Source organism: Oncorhynchus keta, chromosome 24 (genome assembly GCF_023373465.1).
Source record: "Oncorhynchus keta strain PuntledgeMale-10-30-2019 chromosome 24, Oket_V2, whole genome shotgun sequence".
Classification (NCBI taxonomy): domain Eukaryota; kingdom Metazoa; phylum Chordata; class Actinopteri; order Salmoniformes; family Salmonidae; genus Oncorhynchus; species Oncorhynchus keta.
Window position 1 is genome coordinate 3,858,793 of NC_068444.1, and position 7,846 is coordinate 3,866,638.

The following is a 7,846-nucleotide window of genomic DNA, read 5'->3' on the forward strand; positions in this document are numbered from 1 at the left end:
ATTTTAATGCATTTCAAATCACTGAATTTCAATAATTTTTTTATCCGATGCGATCTGCACTTTTTTAATTAGAAATATATTTTTTTTACAATAATGCACATGAACAGTAGATGGCGGTCATGTCCTGACTGAGAGAAGTTAGTAGGCTTCTGTAACTTGAGTCGGAGAATTGTAATTTAACTTTTAGAGTTATAGTGAAAGTATTTAATTGTATGTCGAGTCATCTGTTATTTAATAGTAAATTGTACAGGCTAAATGTGCTCGCCCCTCTCTGTGGTAAATGCCTTTGAAGCAGGCTACCACCCGGTTACTCTACTCTGCACGCCAGAGGCTGCCTCCCTATGTACAGTACAAAGACATGGAACACTGGTCACTTTAATAATGTTTACATACTGTTTTACTCATTTCATATGTATAGACTGTATTATAGTCAATGTTCATCCTATTCAACTATTGCTGTATATATACACATACACACACACTCTAAAATGTGCAGTTTTGCCACACAATACAAAAGTCACAGATGGCTCAAATTTTGATGGAGCGCGCAATTGGAATTCTCTAAAACACACACACACACATTTATACTCAATAATCTGACATTGCTCATCTTAATATTGATATATTTCTTAATTCCATTCTTTTAGATCTGTGTGTATTGTTGTGAAATGTTAGATATTACTGCACTGTTGGAGCTAGAAACACAAGCATTTAGTTAGATATTACTACACTGTTGGAGCTAGAAACACAAGCATTTAGTTAGATATTACTGCACTGTTGGAGCTAGGAACACAAGCATTTAGTTAGATATTACTGATGGAGCTAGGAACACAAGCATTTAGTTAGATACTACTACACTGTTGGAGCTAGAAACACAAGCATTTAGTTAGATATTACTGCACTGTTGGAGCTAGAAACACAAGCATTTAGTTAGATATTACTGCACTGTTGGAGCTAGAAACACAAGCATTTAGTTAGATATTACTGTTGGAGCTAGAAACACAAGCATTTAGTTAGATATTACTGTTGGAGCTAGGAACACAAGCATTTAGTTAGATACTACTGCACTGTTGGAGCTAGACACACAAGCATTTAGTTAGATACTACTACACTGTTGGAGCTAGGAACACAAGCATTTAGTTAGATACTACTACACTGTTGGAGCTAGAAACACAAGCATTTAGTTAGATACTACTGCACTGTTGGAGCTAGACACACAAGCATTTAGTTAGATACTACTACACTGTTGGAGCTAGACACACTAGCATTTAGTTAGATACTACTACACTGTTGGAGCTAGAAACACAAGCATTTAGTTAGATATTACTGACCTGTTGGAACTAGAAACACTAGCATTTAGTTAGATACTACTACACTGTTGGAGCTAGAAACACAAGCATTTAGTTAGATATTACTGACCTGTTGGAACTAGAAACACTAGCATTTAGTTAGATACTACTACACTGTTGGAGCTAGAAACACAAGCATTTAGTTAGATATTACTGACCTGTTGGAGCTAGAAACACAAGCATTTAGTTAGATACTACTGCACTGTTGGAGCTAGACACACAAGCATTTAGTTAGATACTACTACACTGTTGGAGCTAGACACACTAGCATTTTGCTACACCCACAATAACATCTGATAAATATGTGACCAATAACATTTGATTTGAGGTAGACCTATTAAGTCACTCAATGTAATTTACCAAAGTTTATTCCAGTATATTTCATGGTCATATGTTTCTTTCTTCTAATTAGCAAAGCTCAAATTTACATAAACATTCTAGGTATTTGATATAACACCTTTTTACAACAGTGATGTGAATGGCTAACTTCCTGTTATGGGTAATAAGATGGCACAGTGATGTGAATGTCTAACTTCCTGTTATGGGTATAAGATGACACAGTGATGTGAATGTCTAACTTCCTGTTATGGGTAATAAGATGACACAGTGATGTGAATGTCTAACTTCCTGTTAGGGGTAATAAGATGACACAGTGATGTGAATATCTAACTTCCTGTTAGGGGTAATAAGATGGCACAGTGATGTGAATGGCTAACTTCCTGTTATGGGTATAAGATGGCACAGTGATGTGAATGGCTAACTTCCTGTTAGGGGTAATAAGATGACACAGTGATGTGAATGTCTAACTTCCTGTTATGGGTACAAGATGGCACAGTAATGTGAATGTCTAACTTCCTGTTAGGAGTAATAAGATGGCACAGTAATGTGAATGTCTAACTTCCTGTTATGGGTACAAGATGGCACAGTAATGTGAATGTCTAACTTCCTGTTATGGGTAATAAGATGGCACAGTAATGTGAATGTCTAACTTCCTGTTATGGGTACAAGATGGCACAGTAATGTGAATGTCTAACTTCCTGTTATGGGTGAAAGATGGCACAGTGATGCCATCTGTTGGTAAATGTTGATTACTGCAACTCCAGTGTTTTTACCGGTGTGCTTGAGATACCCGGAGGTATTGCAATGTACTGAACAAGACTGGTTACTCGCATCAATGCCTCTGTCTCGTTATTTAACACCCAAACACTTACTGTGCCACTCAAGATACACACCATCTTATTACCCACACAATTGAATGTTAATTTCGAGGGGTGTATGAATATGAAATGCATGATTAGGCTAACAGACTTACAACAAATTAATTGACTTAATTATATTACTACTTTAGTACTGGTATTGTTTTACCAGTATTACTGTCATCGGGATACTAATTCCTCAGTAATTGGCCATTCATATCCTTCCATACTCACTGAAGCGATCCAAGCATCGGACCTCCTACATTCGTAATGACGCACTCCAATGACGGAGAGAAAATATGCAATGAGCTCATCCCTGCTGTGTCCTGCTGTGACTGTACTACTGGAAGGGAGTCCACACATGTTTTTGACTGGCACAAACTTTTCGCCCTGTCATGTTTTCACTACGGTTCTCCCGTGACAATAAACCAGGCATTGGAGTCCCATATAGCTATTTGAGGTGAATGCAAGGATTTATTTGTTTATCAGGTTGAAGAGGTCGAATGATAAATAAAAAATAAATAAAAAATAGTAATTTGGTTTGGCTACTTCTCTACACAAAAAATTACGCTGGCGCTTCAACTCCAAGACGCGTTCCTCTTCCAAAGATCAACATGATGTCTGCCATTGACACGAGTACCTCTGTGTACCAACCAGCAAAACTACTGAACTGGCTTTACACGTCGCTACATGACACGCAACAGACCAATACCTTGGATGCGTTCCGAACGGAATCGGAGAGTTCTCCACGCGACCGGAACAACAAACAGCGGTCCGAGGCTGCTGTCGACCTGAGCACTGCGCTCAACTCCAACTATCTCATCAACTTCGTGCAACTTCAGAGGAATGAGGTAGAATTGTATTTAACTTCAGATATGTTATTTGTTCGAATTCCATCATGTCATGTCAAAGAACTTGTATTAAAACTGAATCCAGTAATGTATTATGTCATACATGGAACAAACTTGAGAGAAAAGTAGGTTTAATCATGTGAATGGCAATGTTATAATTAACATGCCTACACATTCACTTGAAGCATGCACAAATATGTTCTTATATCATTTGGTTTTTGATTCTAATAAGTTATTGTACTCATCCCATATAGGGCTACGAATCTTACCTTCCCATTTTCAGCAAGCAATCCAATGTGCCACCATACTGTACAGTAAACCCCTAGCTCCACCATACTGTACAGTAAACCCCTAGCTCCACCATACTGTACAGTAAACCCCTAGCTCCACCATACTGTACAGTAAACCCCTAGCTCCACCATACTGTACAGTAAACCCCCAGCTCCACCATACTGTACAGTAAACCCCCAGCTCCACCATACTGTACAGTAAACCCCCAGCTCCACCATACTGTACAGTAAACCCTAGCTCCACCATACTGTACAGTAATCCCTAGCTCCACCATACTGTACAGTAAACTCCCAGCTCCACCATACTGTACAGTAAACCCACAGCTCCACCATACTGTACAGTAAACCCCCAGCTCCACCATACTGTACAGTAAACCCACAGCTCCACCATACTGTACAGTAAACCCCAGCTCCACCATACTGTACAGTAAACCCCCAGCTCCACCATACTGTACAGTAAACCCTAGCTCCACCATACTGTACAGTAAACCCCCAGCTCCACTATACTGTACAGTAAACCCCTAGCTCCACCATACTGTACAGTAAACCCCCAGCTCCACCATGCTGTACAGTAAACCCACAGCTCCACCATACTGTACAGTAAACCCCCAGCTCCACCATACTGTACAGTAAACCCACAGCTCCACCATACTGTACAGTAAACCCCCAGCTCCACCATACTGTACAGTAAACCCACAGCTCCACCATACTGTACAGTAAACCCCCAGCTCCACCATACTGTACAGTAAACCCTTAGCTCCACCATACTGTACAGTAAACACCTAGCTCCACCATACTGTACAGTGGCTCCACTATACTGTACAGTAAACCCCTAGCTCCACCATACGGTACAGTGGCTCCACCATACGGTACAGTAGCTCCACCATACTGTACAGTAAACTTCTAGCTCCACCATACTGTACAGAAGCTCCACCATACTGTACAGTAAACCCCTAGCTCCACCATACTGTACAGTAGCTCCACTATACTGTACAGTAAACCCCTAGCTCCACCATACTGTACAGTAAACCCCCAGCTCCACCATACTGTACAGTAGCTCCACTATACTGTACAGTAAACCCCAGCTCCACCATACTGTACAGTAAAACCAATAGCTCCACCATACTGTACAGTAAAGCCTCTAGCTCCACCATACTGTACAGTAAAACCAATATCTCCACCATACTGTACAGTAAACCAATGGCTCCACCATACTGTACAGTAAACCCCTAGCTCCACCATGCTGTGCAGTAAACTCCCAGCTCCACCATACTGTACAGTAAACCTCTAGCTCCACCATACTGTACAGTAAACCCCAGCTCCACCATACTGTACAGTAAACCCCTAGCTCCACCATGCTGTACAGTAAACCCCAGCTCCACCATACTGTACAGTGGCTCCACCATACTGTACAGTAAACTCCCAGCTCCACCATACTGTACAGTAAACCCTAGCTCCACCATACTGTACAGTAAACCCCTAGCTCCACTATACTGTACAGTAAACCCTAGCTCCACCATACTGTACAGTAAACCCCTAGCTCCACTATACTGTACAGTAAACCCCCAGCTCCACCATGCTGTACAGTAAACCCCTAGCTCCACCATACTGTACAGTGAGCCCCAATCTCCACCATACTGTACAGTGAACCCCTAGCTCCACCATACTGTACAGTAAACCCTAGCTCCACTATGCTGTACAGTAAACCCCCAGCTCCACCATACTGTACAGTAAAACCAATAGCTCCACTATACTGTACAGTAATCCCTAGCTCCACCATACTGTACAGTAAACCCCCAGCTCCACCATACTGTACAGTAAACCATTAGCTCCACCATACTGTACAGTAAACACCTAGCTCCACCATACGGTACAGTGGCTCCACCATACTGTACAGTAAACCTCTAGCTCCACCATACTGTACAGAAGCTCCACCATACTGTACAGTAAACCCCTAGCTCCCGCCATACTGTACAGTAGCTCCACTATACTGTACAGTAAACCCCTAGCTCCACCATACTGTACAGTAAACCCCCAGCTCCACCATACTGTACAGTAAACCCCTAGCTCCACCATACTGTACAGTAAAACCAATGGCTCCACCATACTGTACAGTAAAGCCTCTAGCTCCACCATACTGTACAGTAAAACCAATAGCTCCACCATGCTGTACAGTGAACCTCTAGGCTCCACCATACTGTACAGTAAACCCCCAGCTCCACCATGCTGTACAGTAAACCTCCAGCTCCACCATACTGTACAGTAAACCCCCAGCTCCACCATACTGTACAGTGGCTCCACTATACTGTACAGTAAACCCCAGCTCCACCATGCTGTACAGTAAACCCCTAGCTCCACCATACTGTACAGCAAACCCTAGCTCCACCATACTGTACAGTAAACCCCCAGCTCCACTATACTGTACAGTAAACCCCTAGCTTCACCATACTGTACAGTGAACCCCCAGCTCCACCATACTGTACAGTAAACCCCTAGCTCCACTATACTGTACAGTAGCTCCACCATACTGTACAGTAAACCCATAGCTCCACCATACTGTACAGTAAACTCCCAGCTCCACCATACTGTACAGTAGCTCCACCATACTGTACAGTAAACCCATAGCTCCACCATACTGTACAGTAAACCCCTAGCTCCACCATACTGTACAGTAGCTCCACCATACTGTACAGTAGATCCACCATACTGTACAGTAGCTCCACCATACTGTACAGTAAACCCCTAGCTCCACCATACAGTACAGTAGCTCCACCATACTGTACAGTAAACCTCTAGCTCCACTATACTGTACAGTAAACCCCCTAGCTCCACTATACTGCACAGTAGCTCCACCATACTGTACAGTAGCTCCACCATACTGTACAGTAAACCCCTAGCTCCACCATACTGTACAGTAGGCTCCACCATACTGTACAGTAGCCCCACCATACTGTACAGTAGCTCCACCATACTGTACAGTAAACCCCCAGCTCCACCATACTGTACAGTAAACCCCCAGCTCCACCATACTGTACAGTAAAAACAATAGCTCCACCATACTGTACAGTAAACCCCTAGCTCCACCATACTGTACAGTAGCTCCACTATACTGTACAGTAAACCCCAGCTCCACCATACTGTACAGTAAACCCCCAGCTCCACCATACTGTACAGTAAAACAATAGCTCCACCATACTGTACAGTAATGCCTAGCTCCACCATACTGTACAGTAAACCCTCTAGCTCCACCATACTGTACAGTAAACCCCAGCTCCACCATACTGTACAGTAAACCCCTATCTCCACCATACTGTACAGTAAACCCCAGCTCCACCATACTGTACAGTAAACCCTTAGCTCCACCATACTGTACAGTAAACCCCTAGCTCCACCATACTGTACAGTAGCTCCACCATACTGTACAGTAAAACCTCTAGCTCCACCATACTGTACAGTGGCTCCACTATACTGTACAGTAAACCCCTAGCTCCACCATACTGTACAGTAAACCCCCAGCTCCACCATATTGTACAGTAGCTCCACCATACTGTACAGTAAATCCCCAGCTCCACCATACTGTACAGTAAACCCCAGCTCCACCATACTGTACAGTAAAGCCTCTAGCTCCACCATACTGTACAGTAAACCCTAGCTCCACCATACTGTACAGTAGCTCCACTATACTGTACAGTAAACCCCTAGCTCCACCATACTGTACAGTAGCTCCACCATACTGTACAGTAAACCCCTAGCTCCACCATACTGTACAGTAGCTCCACCATACTGTACAGTAGCCCCACCATACTGTACAGTAGCTCCACCATACTGTACAGTAAACCCCCAGCTCCACCATACTGTACAGTAAACCCCCAGCTCCACCATACTGTACAGTAAAAACAATAGCTCCACCATACTGTACAGTAAACTCCTAGCTCCACCATACTGTACAGTAGCTCCACCATACTGTACAGTAAACCCCCAGCTCCACCATACTGTACAGTAAACCCTTAGCTCCACCATACTGTACAGTAAACCCCTAGCTCCACCATACTGTACAGTAGCTCCACCATACTGTACAGTAAAACCTCTAGCTCCACCATACTGTACAGTAGCTCCACTATACTGTACAGTAAACCCCTAGCTCCACCATACTGTACAGT